The sequence below is a fragment of the Parasteatoda tepidariorum genome, chromosome 9 (assembly GCF_043381705.1).
Source record: "Parasteatoda tepidariorum isolate YZ-2023 chromosome 9, CAS_Ptep_4.0, whole genome shotgun sequence".
NCBI lineage: Eukaryota > Metazoa > Arthropoda > Arachnida > Araneae > Theridiidae > Parasteatoda > Parasteatoda tepidariorum.
This window is the reverse complement of record NC_092212.1, coordinates 13,787,562-13,803,540: the sequence shown is the minus strand read 5'-3', so window position 1 is coordinate 13,803,540 and position 15,979 is coordinate 13,787,562. Positions and strand designations below refer to the sequence as shown.

Here is a 15,979-nt window from a genome sequence, read left to right as displayed (position 1 = left end):
TCCTCTCACTTTCAAGCAGGGTAAAAATATAAAACTGGTAATCAAAGTATTTCTTTAGCAGTCTATTTGTGGGCGGAGTTATAATTGTTTGATTTATTTAATTCACCATTACTTTGTTCAAAATAAAACTATATAGTTATACTTTGAATTGACATTGATTATATATATGATTAAACTAACAATAATTAAAGTAAAAGCAAAGTAAGTCTGTCAAATTAGCAATGACTACATTTAAGTTACCGTTTTTTATTTAATTACAACTTGATTCTGATTTTGTACGAATGCTTTCCTGAATCATCCGTCCCCAAGGGGTTAAAGAAAGAAAGAAAGAACAACTAAGCCATGTTGAGCCTTTTAAAAAGTCAACAAAAATAACCTAAAATCTGCAAATGTTAGTTTCAAGTTTTCTACCGCATTTTAAAGTATTCTGCCTTGCCCGAACCAATCGGCATCTCTGTATATATACTAAATAAAACGAGATTAATAGATAATATTTACATGCTATATACGTACACAGAACTGAAAACGTAAGATCAAAATGAAGATGAAAATGAGGAAAGATGAAGAATATAAGCTGAAAATTGAATTATCAAAAGAAAAGCAGTAATACTTGTAGTTAAAAGACTAGTTACTAAGTCAGTGGCTCTGTTAAAGTGATGGCCCAGGTCCTAGTGAATGCCACTCGTTTCTGGGTTGCTCACCACACTAAAAATTACCAATTAATTAACATTAGGCAGCGACCCTAAAAGGTATGAGATAACTGACTTGATATGTGGCGACTTGACTTGATAAGGGGTGATTCGGAGTCCCCGTCCACGAGGTGAACACTTTATTCTTTCATCTGAGTTAAGCCCTAGGGCGACTGAGACTAATGCATATACAAAATTGAAAACTTTTATTTTTTCTAAAACGTTGGGAGAATGTAAATAAAAAAAGTTCTTAATATTATTCGGTAGAAAAATGAATTTATTTAAGGTATTCAAACCATCATAAAAAGTTACGGGGTATTCATTTCAAAAGTTTTAACAAACTTAAGAAGAAAAAAATTTCCAGTGGTAATGAGTAGTGAGTTACCTAATTCTATTTATTAAGACACCGTAAGAGGATTTGGGGAGCTGCTGCTACAAAGTTGCGCATTTCATAGCATGCCTCCATTTTTTTTATATGCAGTAGTAAATAAATTTCCAGAAAGGAAAAATACTTAACTAAAAATAACTTAAATTTCGTTACCACTAGAAAATATAGTTTTACAAAGCGTTGCAAGTTGGTATCTCTGCATTAAAACATAAACCTAGAAGAAATTTTGTTGAAAATAGTATAAAGCTGGTAGCTTTGCTAAGGAACGGTGCATGGAAACGGTCCCTATGGTTCGTAATTTTGTGTTGCCTAGAGCCATTTGTTTGTCGACATTTCCCAACTATACGCCCATTTGTAAATTAGTTTCATTTACAAAATGGATCAAATAGAAATGGAGGGGATGCCTGCCTATCTTTCCTAAACCTATTTTAACACAACTCAACCCAATTACCTAATTTATAATAAAGTTATTACACAATTAATTATATATATCATATAATATAATTCATGTATGTTGTAAAATTAATTCATAACATAATTTATTTAAAATGTATTTCATTTGCAGTTGCGGCTGGTAAGTACTGTTAATTATTAATTCCTGTAATAGCTTAAGTCAATCATTTCCTTTAAACTCAATGTTTCATGAAAAAAAATAGAATGATAAAATAGAATTAAGCTATCTAATATCCTGTTACAATTCTATACACTTAACTGAGCATTTCAGTCTAAAAATAAGCAACCTAATAGCCTGCAATAAGGTCTATCATTTGCTATCCACTAAAAGCTTAATTGAAAAAATAGGCTATTGATAAGAAAGGATTGATAAGCTGAGATTCTGTGACAAATTATGAATATCAACTGCTATAAACTCAGCGTTTCATAAAATAAAATAAAATAATGAAATAAAAAGAATATTAACATAAAATTAATAATCTAAGATTTTGTGAAAAATCATATCCATAAACAACCATATGCTCAGCGCTTCATTAAAAAATATAGAAAGAATATTCATAAGATAGAATTACTACTCTAGGGTTTTTTGTAAAAATCACATCAACTGCCATAAACCAAGAGGTTCATAAAGGAGACTATTAACAATATAAAAAATAAGCAATCTAATACTCTTTAACAATTAGTCTATCCTCTCCGATAAGTTCAACATTTCATTAAAAATAACTAATGAGACTATTGATATGATAAAATTAAGCAATTTCCCGTTTTGTGAAAATTTTTAATTTATTTGGTTTTCAGATAATGATAAACCTGGTATGTAAAGTTAATGTTTTATATCCTGTAATATGTATAAAATTTTATGCTTTCAACACTTCGGATAAAACAATACAGAATTACGAAATTTCCAGTTTACTTACAATTCTAAGTTGTAGAGAACCCAGGCACAAGAAGAGCAGTGATCGCCAAACCGCTAATTGAGTGCTAACTACTAGTACTTCACGGGTACATTTCCTGTACTTACCGTTGACGTTCCAGTTAGCTAACCAAGATTCCACCACAAATATGACAAATCAAATGTAAGATTTAATGAGAGAAAAAAATCGTCACTTGTTTTGGTTGCTAGTTCAGAAAAAGATTTAAAATCAGTACAGCAGCTCAGGAGAGAGATAAGTTCGACAAACATTGTTTTAGAATAGTATTCTGAATTTCTATGATTTTAAGAGTACAAATAATTACTGTTAAGTAATCAGGATAAAATTATTGCCGGGATAAAAGCAAGACGGATAAGAGTAAATGCGTTCTATTCGCTGAAGCATTTAACAATATGCATACGTGCCAACTTTTAATCCTTACAAGAATTAATTTCCCCAATGGTAGCAATATGGTATTGAAATTACAATTTTAGGCAGAAACATACACCGTACTTTGAAGAAGTTTATGCCAATCATTGAAAATGTGTTACAAATTTATATATATGCTTAATTATTTTACAAATAGTGTTGGATCAAAAAAATTATTAATTAAGTTTATAAATGCAAAAACTAATAGGAAGCACACATTTTAATACCAATTTAAATATAGAAATACAATTTTACGCCTAATTCGTAAAAGTTGGCAGGTATGATTATGTAGTAAGAGAAATGTTATTTTTCGGGAGAAAAAATTTAGAATGAAATAAAATGTCTTTAGTATTAGTTTCTTGCTCATTTTCGTCTTGATAAATAGATTTTCAGCCCTGATTCGCGTATAGCTGCCAACTTTACGGTTATTGAGAAATAGTTTTTTTAGTCTAATACTAAAAAAACTATTTCTAATATAATGTTTCTAATAAACATTAGCGCTTTGACGTGTTATATCTTAACGTTTAAAGGTTCAAAAAAATATGTATAAAACTGCCACGACGAATCAATTATCTAATTAAAAATATGTTGATAAGGTCTATTTGTTGTTTAATTGCGTCTTAATAGTCCAGTTTATGAAAAAATATTTTCCAGTGGTAACAAAATTTAAGTATTTTTTATTTTTGTATGTTTCATTTTAATAATTTTTCCACCACTACTTATAATTTAGCTCGTGACGACTCTTTTAAAGAGTAGGCGTAATTGTCATTATTCTGCAATTTTATTAAATCGCTTGCAGAAAGTGGATCCCTAGTTTTGTCTTAAGAAAATTCTTCCAAACTTAATTGCTATTTTACTACCACTTTTTAAACCTTTTTCAACGACAGTTCAAGTTGAAGGTATATTCACAGGCGATATTGTTGTTAATTTAACAATACTATCATTAAGAATTCAACTGAACCATTTGTACTAGGCACAATTTCTTTTGTCTTACTTGATGCTTCTTAACCCTTTCGCGCCGACTGTCACAAATACGTGACAGCATGAAACCGTATCAACCAGGGTAAAAAGATAAAACTGGTAATCAAAATAATTCTTTAGCAGTTTATTTGTGGGCGGAGTTATAATTATTTGATTTATTTTATTCACCATTACTTTGTTCAAAATAAAACTATTTAGTTGTACTTTGAATTAACATTGATTATATGTATGATTAAACTAACAATAATTAAAATAAAAGCAAAGTAAGTCTGCCAAATTAGAAACGGCTACATTTAAGTTACTGTTTTTTATTTAATTACATCCTGATTCTGATTTTGTACGAATGCTTTTCTGAATCACCCGTCCCCAAGGGGTTAAGACTCATAATTTATATTGAACTCGCTGAACTCATAACTCGCTATTTTTAAATTGAAGTAAGTAATGAATAATAAACATTTTGCAAGTTTTAGCTCCTATGAAACATTTCCCACACTAGTAGATAAGGTCATTTCTGTAGAAGTTAGATATTAAGTATGTTTTTAGGGGTTCATTTAAGGCTTTATAACATGCAACTGCAAACTTTTACCATACTAAATTATTAGTATACATCTGCCTAGCTATGGAGATGCACTCATTTTCATGGTACATTGTTGCTTTTCTGAGTTTCGCTCAGTCAAAGTTGGTGAAAAATTCAGTTTTTCTGCCCTAAATATATTGGTTACACAACAGCACCCCAATAATTTTTAACTGAATATTAAAGTTCGCTATTGGGACAACCTCTGTAATTCAGTACTTTCCTGGGTTATTGTAGCTTTTAGTATATACAGTCCATCAAACATTCAACAAACACAAAATCTCCATTTCATTTTAAAAAATATCGTTTAGTATATACAATCTAACAAACATTCTAGCTTATCTCAAAACAACATCGTTTCAACAAAAAAAGTATTAAAAAATATCGTTTAGTATATACAATTTATCAACTATTCTAGCTTATCTCAAAACAGCCTCGTTTCAAAAAAAATTACTTTAACATCTTGTAGGTAACTATATCTACTGACACGTGGAGAAGAAAAACTAATGGACCTCATCCCATTTTCAAGAAAAAATTTCTAAAATTGCGTATAAATGCTGTTAGAAATCACATCCTTCCTTTTTATTGAGTCAGCAATATAGATCTTCCCCTTCAAATAAGCTAAAATAACTGTATTTAATGATAACTTTATGTGTTATTGAAAGATAAAATAATGGATGAAAAAACACTGAGATGCTGTGCTATAAAAAAATGGAAAAAAAGCAAGATTGTCTCAGTAATGTATTTGTATAAAGTACTGTTAGAAATGAACAATAAATATAAAATGGTTAAACTCAAGCATCCATCGTTTATTATTGGATTATTTCTTCGCATAACTAAGTGACAGTTTGAAAATCAAGTTTAGGTAGTTTTTAATTGATCTGACATTTAATGGAGCATGGGTATTTTTTTCATACAAGATTTCCTCACTCTTTTTTTCAGTAATAATTACTACTGCCAGTATTAATATATTATCTAATGCACTTTGCCTTCAAATCTCTGTTTCAGTTATCAGTTATTTCTTCAGGATACCACGCGTTATCAAACAAAAGTAGTTGAAAGATATTTTTGGTTTTCTCTTTTCAAATCTATCATGTAATAGTAAATTATTATTTGTTGATCAAACATTTTCATTTCTTCTTGCATACCCGTTCCAATTATCTGTCGAACTTATTCTGGATCTTGCTGCTGTCCTGCTGTTTGTCAAAAGTTAAATATGTCAAGTAAAAATTATATTTGTTGGATTGGAAATCTAATTATCTATCTTGCAAGAAAAGCTTAACCTTATAAAAATATTTAACTAAAATTAGCAACCTGAATTTTTCAGACGTTATACAAAAATAGTCAAATATTTTCAAAATTTAGTTTGTAGTTATTTACAGTTTTTTTTAAAAAATTATTTTGGCGTGTTCGGAGCAATTGGCATCCAATTGAACCATCCAATAAAACCATAGAAAAGAGATATTGACGAAAAACATTAAGAAAAAAAAAAGTTTTATTTACTACAAATAAGCTGCAAATACACAAACTCATTAAATAAATTTTAAAAAATTCACAATTCAAAGAAGAAAAAAAATTAGGGAAAAAAATAAAATAAGGAAAAGATATAATCTCGTTATCAGCTCACACGATTATATCCACCAAAAAACAGTGTTTTCTAAAATTGTATTAATAAAGCCAAAGCAAAACATATCAATGCAATAGTGTGAGGAGCACAAAAAATTGAAACGAAAATATAACTTATAAAACAAAAAATTCAAAGTAAAACAATCAAGCAAAAATAAAAGTAAAAAAAAATAAATATCAAAAGAATAAAAATCAAAAGAATGGAATAAAAATCAAAACGTAATATATAAAGCGAGTAGCGAATTCAAATGTACTTTACTTACACTTACAGGCATTTTTCAAAATTTGATTTTAAATGTTTTCGTAAGAAGTTTGTTAGATTACAATATCTGAAAATAGAAGCGCAAATAGATGATGAAGAGAATCAACTGATGAAGCGTTCTTACTGAAGTATAGAAGCGCGTTTGATTTGTTAGTTACCTAGAATCAATCTCATTTTTGAGGGACTATTCAATTAATTTTTAAAGTTATTTCTAGGAACTTATTCAATCAATTTTCAAAATAATTTCTAAGAAACAACTCAATCGAACATAAAATTCAGATTACTTGACAACTATGAATAATTTTTGATTTCTATTATTAATTAAATTATTGTTTCAGGTTTATTGGAGGTAAGTTACTTTTACAGCACATAAATCATAAATAATTAGAGAACTTTTTTACTCACATGTAACTAAAACGAAAATGTTTAAGTAGTCAGAATGAAATTTTTTTTGTAATTATAGATAAATTTTAAACTTACGAAAACGAAAATACGAAGTTAAATTATATTGCTATGTTATTATAATTTAAAAAGCACTTTAATTTTCTCTAACTATTTTTGGAAATTATTTTTACTTTAAAATATAATGAGTATAACAAAAAATGATTATTATTAAGTTCACTAAAATAAAATTTAGATTATTATCATAAAATATTATTATTATAAATATTATTATATTTATAAAATAAAATCTAGACATTATTTATTGCGTATGGAAAGATTGCACCCATGTAACGTCACTGTAAGTAATGATGAAATTATTTAATATATAAAATGTCTAGTGCTTTTTTGAGATATTTACAAAAAATTTTAACCCCAAAATAGCTACTAGAAAAAGCAAAGTTGATTCAGAGTGCCATGCGTTCAATGATTAATTGTTTTGGAAACATTTTTTTACAGTTGTAAAAGCTAAACCAGTATGTCTTACCGGCAATAAAGCTGTAGCAGTATTTAAAAAATACAACATTAACCGTCATTTTACAGTTAAGCACAAGAATGCCAACTACGAAGCAATGTCTGAATGTGAAAGAAGATAAAATGCAGGAAGTTTTCTTAACACGTTGAGTGCCACTCTAATTTTACATGTCTTGCCCGTCAGGCCACAACGGTAAATAACTACACCTAAATTTGCTAATATTAGACAGACTTTTCCAGCTTTTAAAAGATTTAGCATGACATATCTGAGAAAAGTGGTGAATTATATAAGATTACGAATTGTTTGGAAATAGTGGTGGATATAAATCTACTAAATTGAATTTATTAAAACAAGAATCACAATATTTAAGTAAATTTTGAATAGAAGAGAGTAAATTTTATAAAGAGAGTAAATTTTATAGAAAGAGAGTAAATTTTATAGTTCTATATCATGTTATACGCTGTCAGCCAGCTGTTTTTCGCGGCCTATGTGAAAGGTCAGTGTCAACCACCGGTGGTTGACGCAGCCTAAATGTAATTTCAGTGTCAGCCACCGGTGGTTGACGCGGCTTAAATGTAATTTCAGTGTCAGCCACCGGTGGCTGACGTGGCCTAAATGGAAAGTCCAGTGTCAGCCACCGATGGCTGACGTGGCGCTCAACGTGTTGAAGAATTATCAGGCCGACAAACTTTTTTCAAGAAACTGTGTCCAAGAAGCAGATACCCATGCAAGTTACATTGCTACATACAATATTGCTAAAAATAATAAATCTCTCTGTGATGGGGTGGGGAGTTTGTTATACAATGTATGCTCCAAGTTTGTGATGTCTTATGTCCAGACATGAAAAATAATTTTGAGGCTGTAAGCTAATCGCGAAAAACGGTGACTTCTAGAATCAAAGCCATTGATAAAAATTTGACATCACACTTAGAGGGAAAAATTGCACAATTTAAATCTTGATCATAATTTATGGTATAATTGATACTGCTTAATTAGTGTTATTTATAAGAGGTCTTGATAAGAACTTTGAAATTACAATGGAACTGGCGTGCATGCTCTCGTTAAAGGGAACTACCACGGGATGTGATATTTTTCGTGAGTTTCAGGAAGGGTTTTTAACTTTGAAAGTGGCCATAGCAAAAATATGTAATATTTCGACTGATGGGGCACAAAATATGGCAGGCAAAAATCTGGATTCCTTGGACTCTTTAATCAGAACTAACCCGGGAATAACGTTATTTTTCTACATTGTGTTATGCACCAAGATGCTCTGTGTAAATCTGCATTGAATATGAAAAATGTCCTTGATGCAGCAGTGAAGCTTGTTAATACGATTCGATTTCGTGGGCTTACTCACAGGCAATTCCGATATTTTCTTCAAACCGTGCAATCTGAAAACTCTGATGTTCTGTATTACACAAAAGTGAAGTGGTTTACTGCGGAATGTGTTTCGAGCTAGTTTGACAGCAGAAAGACGACGTCGTTCTTCCATGCGAAACAGTCTTCAGCAGAGTGCGAATTATTGGAAGATACCGAATGACTAATCTGAAAGTTTGATGTCTATCTATATCTGCTGAAAGCATCTATAACTCAGGAAAGTTCCGGATCACAGAACTTATCATAATAGTGAGCTTTATATTCAGTATAGAAATCATTAGGGTGCTGTTGTTTAACATAGATATCAGTAAACGACAATAACCGAATTTTTCACTGCATTTGATAGAACATAACTATGAAAAGCAAGAATGCCTCATGGAAACGAAGGCGATGGAAAACAGCGATATACTCTAACATAACAAAACAAAACTTTAGTGTGCTGTTACTTTCTTTAGATAAACCAATTAAAACACTTTTAAAGAAACGACCTTGAATTACTTTGAAGTTTTAAACTTTCTACAGGGGAGGGAATATTGCTTTAGGGGTTAAAACTTGCGTAATATTCAATTTTCATAACCTACTTTGATATAAATAAAATTCAAGCCTATCAAAAAATATAACTATCACACCTAGTCTGAAGTTTAAAACCAATGACTCTTAATTAAATTCCTGACTGCTAAAACAGAATTCCACAGTAAAAAAAATTTATGTTTAAAATAAAAGCTCTTAGAATAGAGTTTTTTAATCTCTTAAGCCGTACGTAATTTTTACTTTGAACTAATGTAACTTAAAAAGAAGGGAAAAAAACGTAAAATATTAGACATACAATGTTTTTTTTTCATTTTCTTTTTTTAACTAACACGTAACCCATGTCCACTTTACTTAATATATTTTAGGCAATACCAAAAGGGGTAAGTATGAATTTCGTCAGATGAATCGTTGCATTTACAAACAAATTCTACCCTTCAGAACAGAAAACTTTGCACCACTTACGATAAAAAAAAAAAATTAAAAATCTTCATGTAACATACTTATCTATATGTAAATAACAATGGATTAAATAATTTATCTAATGACTTCTCCGCACTTACCCTATGTATCTAGTTTAGATACTCATACAACGTAAAAATTTGAATAAAACTCAGCATGTTTAACCACCACCTCCTATATAAGAAGGCCTCCACACTGTATTTTACAATACAGCCCACAGACTTGTTAGCCTCATCAGTGAACTTAAAGACTTGCTGAAGGACCAAGACGTACTGCATCTTCTCACAACTTTAATCCAGGGGAATTCCCCATACAACTGATGTACTATAGTTCGTTCACCAGGAGTTGGCACTTGGCTCCGCCTTCATCACGTGGTTTCGGATGATACTATTTCGCTATTTTGGGGAGAAGGATGGGAACAAGGCTGCTATTTGGCGATCGTATGACAAAAATATTTATTTTGCAATCTTCATGTGCATATTTTGAACATGTGCATTTTATTTCATAAACTTGTTGATATTTCTCTCTTTTTATTGAATAGTTTGTTCTTTTTGAGATATTTTGCTGGGGAAAAGTTTTTAAATATAAATTAGCTAGAATAACGAAAGGTGTAATAGCTGATGACAAAGCGAAGAAAATGACTGAAAAAGAATTTACTGTTTGTGTTTGGCCATCACCTTCTACATCAGAAAGCCTCCACTCGGTTTCTTATAAGTAGTCTGCGCAAACTTAGGCTATTTAAAAAGTGAACAGTTTGATCGCATGAAACCAAATTCTATTTTAAAAGTGACTGAGAGGAATTTGTCATATATATTTGAGAATTGAATTTGTAGTGGTAGACAAGTAAATAAGACAAACTAATCATATTCAAAAATTAAACAAATTTTTAGACATATATTTGCTATCACTTTTTTATTTTTACTAGATTTTGTATTGAAGGGCTCTTTTGTAAACTGGTTTGCCTTCATAATGGTCTGATTGGACTACCTATAAAAAAAACCGTGTGGAGGCTTTGCGCGCATTAGAGGTTATATCGATTTCAAGCGGGGAAATGTTTTTCCTCTTTCTCCCCCGTGCTGAAATGAACTCTGCGTCCGAGGAGGTGGAGCCAAGTGCCAACTCCTGGTGAACGAACTATACTGAATCAACTCATGCCTCACCTCATCATGGACTTATTATCTGATCCTAACTTAGAACTTTGAACTGTATATGACCTCTGGACTAAATGCCAAAACAATATAGATGAATCGGTTAGAAGCGCTTCGCGCTTAACACCGAGATTCCACTCATATCAATCAATCAATCAATGTATTTTACAAGTGGTCTGCGTAGATTATTTAAAAAGTAAACCAGTTGGGCGCATGAACTCATATCCTATTTTAAAAGTAAATGAGAGAAATTTATCATTTATATTTGAGAATTAAATCTGTTGTGGTTAACAAGTAAATAAGACAAACCAATCATATTCATAAATTAAACAAATTTTTAGACATATATTTGCTACCACTTTCTTATTTTTACCAGATAATGTATTAAATGGCTCTTTAACAAACTTAGTATTATTATTTATTTTATACATCTATCTATCTATATATATATATGTGTGTATATTGATTCATTCCTTTTTGCAGTTACGGCTTGCCGTCGTTGGTCTTCTAGATGTGAGTATTTGACTTTATTTTGTGTACGTTTGTAAAAATTTGTGTACGCTTTATCAATAAAAATTGCAAAGAAAATTTTTTTTTAAATAAAGCAAATTTAAAAAAATCTAAAACAAATTTTTTTTAAAAATTACCTAAATATTTTTTAAATTAAATGTTGCAATTTTCCCTGCATTAGCAGGTATTTCTTCTCAAATCTTTAACTCGGTAGCAAATTATTTGGTCAAATTATAGCTTTTGATTTAAATCGACATTGACAACCTCGATTTAATAATTAAATTACATATACGAACGATGTAATAAATACACATTTTTTTAAATGCTATCGAAATTTTAAACACGTTTGGTTACTTATTGGCCATTTCCCAATGTTAAGTACAAAGATCTTAAACTTCGAGTTGCCATCTCTAGAATACAAATACTTGAAACAAATTATATCTGAAATATTCAAATCACAGTTTCTCTTTCCTTTGCATCCGGGCATTGCAAATGTTTCAAACATTAAAAATATAGTTTTACATTTGTTTTTATACTGAAATTTAGAAATTTAAAAATAAAAAAAAAACTATATCGCACATAATCCGTCCTGCTCGCACCGACCACAGTGCTGACGTTAAATATCCTCTATAGGAGACTGATCATGAATTAGAGGCCCCTTGCCGTCAGTCTATTCGTGGTTTTCCTCTCCGTGTAACACATACGCTGGTTAGTTCTATCAAAAAGTCCTCCACGAAAGCAAAATTTCTCCCAATATATGATCCAGGAGTTCCCTTGTCTTCTGGATTGGGTTCACAATTATAAAGCTGTGGAGTTAAACATTTGTAGTCGTAAACCCAAAATTGGGTCGGCTGTTCAACCACGATTATAAAATAAAATAGTAAGCTGACCACCGTCCTCAGAAAAAAAAAATTTTTAAATTTTCATAAAGAGCATGCGAAAACATTTACTTCTCAAATATTTTTTTTTTTAAATTATTTCTATCAGAGACTCTTTGCGAGGGGTATTTGTTCCCTCGAAGTATTAAATTGAAAAGGGAAAACTATGAGACTTCAGGGCTCCGTATGGGACACTACTACCATTTTCTTTCTTTTTAAAAAAAATAAATAAGAAGAACACGTGATTGCTAAGCGCTAGCCTATTGCATATCTGCCAACATTAAATTCCCTTCGAGGATGATTTTCCCCAGTAGTAGAAAAATGGAATTTAAATTACAATTTGGGGCAGAAACGTACGCTTTATTTTGAAGGAGCTCATGATGACTATCACAACTAACTATTCAAGTATTTTCGAAGTACCTATCCTAGTCGGATATGTGCTCCTTCATCGAGTTTATGAAAAAGGAAGGGAAGGAAGGTGCTGTGCTTAACGTAAGGTTAAATCTCAGTATGTACAACTGAAAAAAATTATCTTGTTTATATAAAATAAGTCGAAAATTGATATTCAAGATAATAAAAAAAAAGTATAAACACTAATTACCGGTAGCCGAGGGAGTCTTCCCCCACTTGTAATTATTGCAACAGCATTACTTCTTAATATATATGCTTAATTTTTTTTAAAATAGTGGTGGTCAAAGAAATTATAAATTAAGTTTAAAGATGCAAGGACTAAATAGAACATATACATTTTACTACCACTTAAAATATAGAAATAAAATTTTACGCTAAATGGGTACAAGTTGGCAGGTATGCGTGCCTTTCTAGTGCGACGTAAATAAATTACTATACTACTACTACCTGTTATTGGATTTGTTACATTNTTCGATATTTCCGTTACAAATACTTGTACTTTTTCCCTAAAAAAGTAACGAAAGTACAAGTAAAAGTACTAAATTTAAAAAGTAACGAAGTACAAGTAAAAGTACGTACTTTTTACTTGTACCGGCGGTACAAGTAACGAAAGTAAAAGTACTGCCATATATGGTGGTATATAGATCATGCATTAGAGTCCCCTTGACGTCAGGCTAACCGTGGAAGGTTTTCGTGGTTTTATTCTCGATGTAACGCAAATGCGGGTTAGTTCCATCAAAAAGTCCTCTACGAATGCAAATTTCGCGCAATTCTTCCTCCAGCAGTTCCCTTGTCTTCTGGATTGGGTTCAAAATTATAAAGCTGTGGAGTTAAGCATTTGTAGTCGTAAACCCGAAATTGGGTCGGCTGTTCAACCACGATTATAAAATAAGATAGTAAGCTGACCACCGTCCTCATAAAAGAAAAATTTTTTTTTAATTTTCATAAAGAGCATGCGAAAACATTTACTTCTCAAATATTTTTTTTTTAAAATTATTTCTGTGAGAGAATCTTTGCGAGGGGTATCTGTTCCCTCGAAGTATTAAATTGAAAAGGGAAAACTATGAGACTTCAGGGCTCCGTATGGGACACTACTACCATTTTCTTTCTTTTTGAAAAAAATAAATAGGAAGAACACGGGTTTGCTAAGCGCTAGCCTATTGCATACCTGCCAACATTTAATCCTTTTGAGGATGATTTTCCCCAGTAGTAGTAAAATGGAATTTAAATTACAATTTGGGGTAGAAACGTACGCTTTATTTTGAAAGAGCTCATTATGACTATCAAAAATAACTATTCAAGTATTTTCGAAGAACCTATTCCTAGTCGGATATGTGCTCCTTCATCGAGTTTATGAAAAAGAAAGGTGCTGTGCTTAACGTAAGGTTAAATCTCAGTATGTACAATTGAAAAAAATTATCTGGGTTATATAAAATAAGTCGAAAATTGATATTAAAGATAATAAAAAAAAGTATAAACATTAATTACAGGGAGGAGGCACTCCCACGCCTCCCCCCGGTAGCCGAGGGAGTGCAAAGGGAGTCTTCCCCACTTGTAATTATTGCAACAGCATTACTTCTTAATATATATGCTTAATTTTTTTTAAATAGTAGTGGTCAAAGAAATTATAAATTAAGTTTAAAGATGCAAGGACTAAATAGAAAATATACATTTTACTACCACTTAAAATATAGAAATAAAATTTTACGCTAAATGGGTACAAGTTGGCAGGTATGCGTGCCTTTCTAGTGCGACGTAAATAAATTACTATACTACTACTACCTGTTATTGGATTTGTTACATTGCATGACGGTAATTTTATTTTATTTTTCGATAAATATAAAGGTCGAATTTACAATTGATCCTGTTTTTTTTTCCTTTTTTACAGAAAGTCTCAAATGGGGTAAGAAAAACATTTTTTATTTCACTAGTATTTAGTCGAACATCTACTATAAATAAGACGGGCTCAGCCCAACACGAACACAGACACATTTTTAAGGGACCGTTCACACTGAATGCAAATGAGAAATTTATCAGTGAAAAACATTTACCCACACAAAAATCTCCCATCAGGTACTCTTTCTCATAAGCGATTTTTGTCACATTCCGTCAGAATGGCCCTAAGACTTTTTCAAATATACTTTTCATACATACTCCCTTGCTACTTTCAAATATACAAAACAAATATACTGAACAAATATACAAAACAAATATACTGAACAAAATACAAAAAGCAATATATTCTTAATTCAATAATCTCATTAGCATATTTTATTTTATTTGGCCTTTCTCTTTGCAAGTAAGCGTTATAATATTTGAAGTTCGGTCTTTATCTGTCAAATTTAACTTTGGATTTGGCGGGGTCAGACTTCAAAAAATGAGATTAACTCAATTTCTAAGACGATAAAACAGCAAGCAAGAAGTGAGATGCAAATTCCAATATTTTTGCATTAGGATGCGCAGAGATAATGTGCGCATGTTAATGCAAACGCATAGGAATTATTCTATTCACCCGAATGCCTATCGCTTCACGCTTGCACTGTCAGTGTGGGACTCACCTTATAGGATGCATTATTTGAACCCGGGGAAACCATAATGTAAAAAGCAGCACTCATAAAACGCGGTTAACAATAGATCCTCAAAGTCAAGCATTACTGACCAGTGAGCAGGTGGGTGACCACTTTGATCTGAATGTGAAGGGATCGAGGGTGCACTGTATCGGTCCTCGTTAAACTGTTCTACCTTAAAGTGCTCGAAGTCTGGCGTAGGTCACCGTGCTAATAAAAGGGGTGAACGATTCCCTCCACGGAGAATTAAGGGCGTGTCTCCTGAGCATGATGTTTCCAGAACCAGGTGACGTAGTCTGCTTATGCTAGCCCGATCACGTTGAACTTTCAGATAACCTGGCATGACGAATAAAAAATAATTAACAATTGCAGAACGCGCAATAAACAACTTATTTGATTAGAGCTATAAGTTAACACCAGTGGTGTTATATTTAATATATTTAACCATACTGAATCGTCTATGGCTTATTTTGAATCAATGGCTCCCGCTAAGCCAATGAGAAAATTCCAATTCTGAAATGTCTCCAAATTTAAAAATGTGATTAAAAATCGAAAATCGGGCTTCGTATGTAGTTTTCAATTGTACTCATTCAGCTTGAGGTTGAATTTCCGTTTAACCGCAATCCGGTATACACACACATACACACAAATTTTTAATATTATTATATGTAAAGATATGGCTTTTTATGGCAGAATTGAGTTTATATTTATATACTTATATATTATCTATTTAATAATAATTGAAAGTTTAGCGTTTTTAATTTTTTTCTTCCGCAGCTTAAGTTTTTAGTTAGAGTAAGTTGGTTTTTTCCCTTCTTCTGATCTATAAGTCTTGATAGCAAAATCTATATATATATATATATATATAT

The 15,979-nt window shown here is 31.2% G+C and overlaps 1 long non-coding RNA gene across 1 annotated transcript in view; it reads left to right on the top strand.

Annotated features, from left to right (window-relative positions):
• The first annotated feature begins 9,492 nt into the window (after positions 1-9,492).
• The window catches only part of LOC107441746 (uncharacterized), a 7,536-nt gene continuing 1,049 nt past the window's right edge, over positions 9,493-15,979 (top strand). The window contains exons 1-4 of the long non-coding RNA XR_006226373.2: positions 9,493-9,517; positions 11,228-11,257; positions 14,432-14,446; positions 15,888-15,905. This is a non-coding gene — a long non-coding RNA (uncharacterized lncRNA). The remainder of the gene's footprint in view (positions 9,518-11,227; positions 11,258-14,431; positions 14,447-15,887; positions 15,906-15,979) is intronic.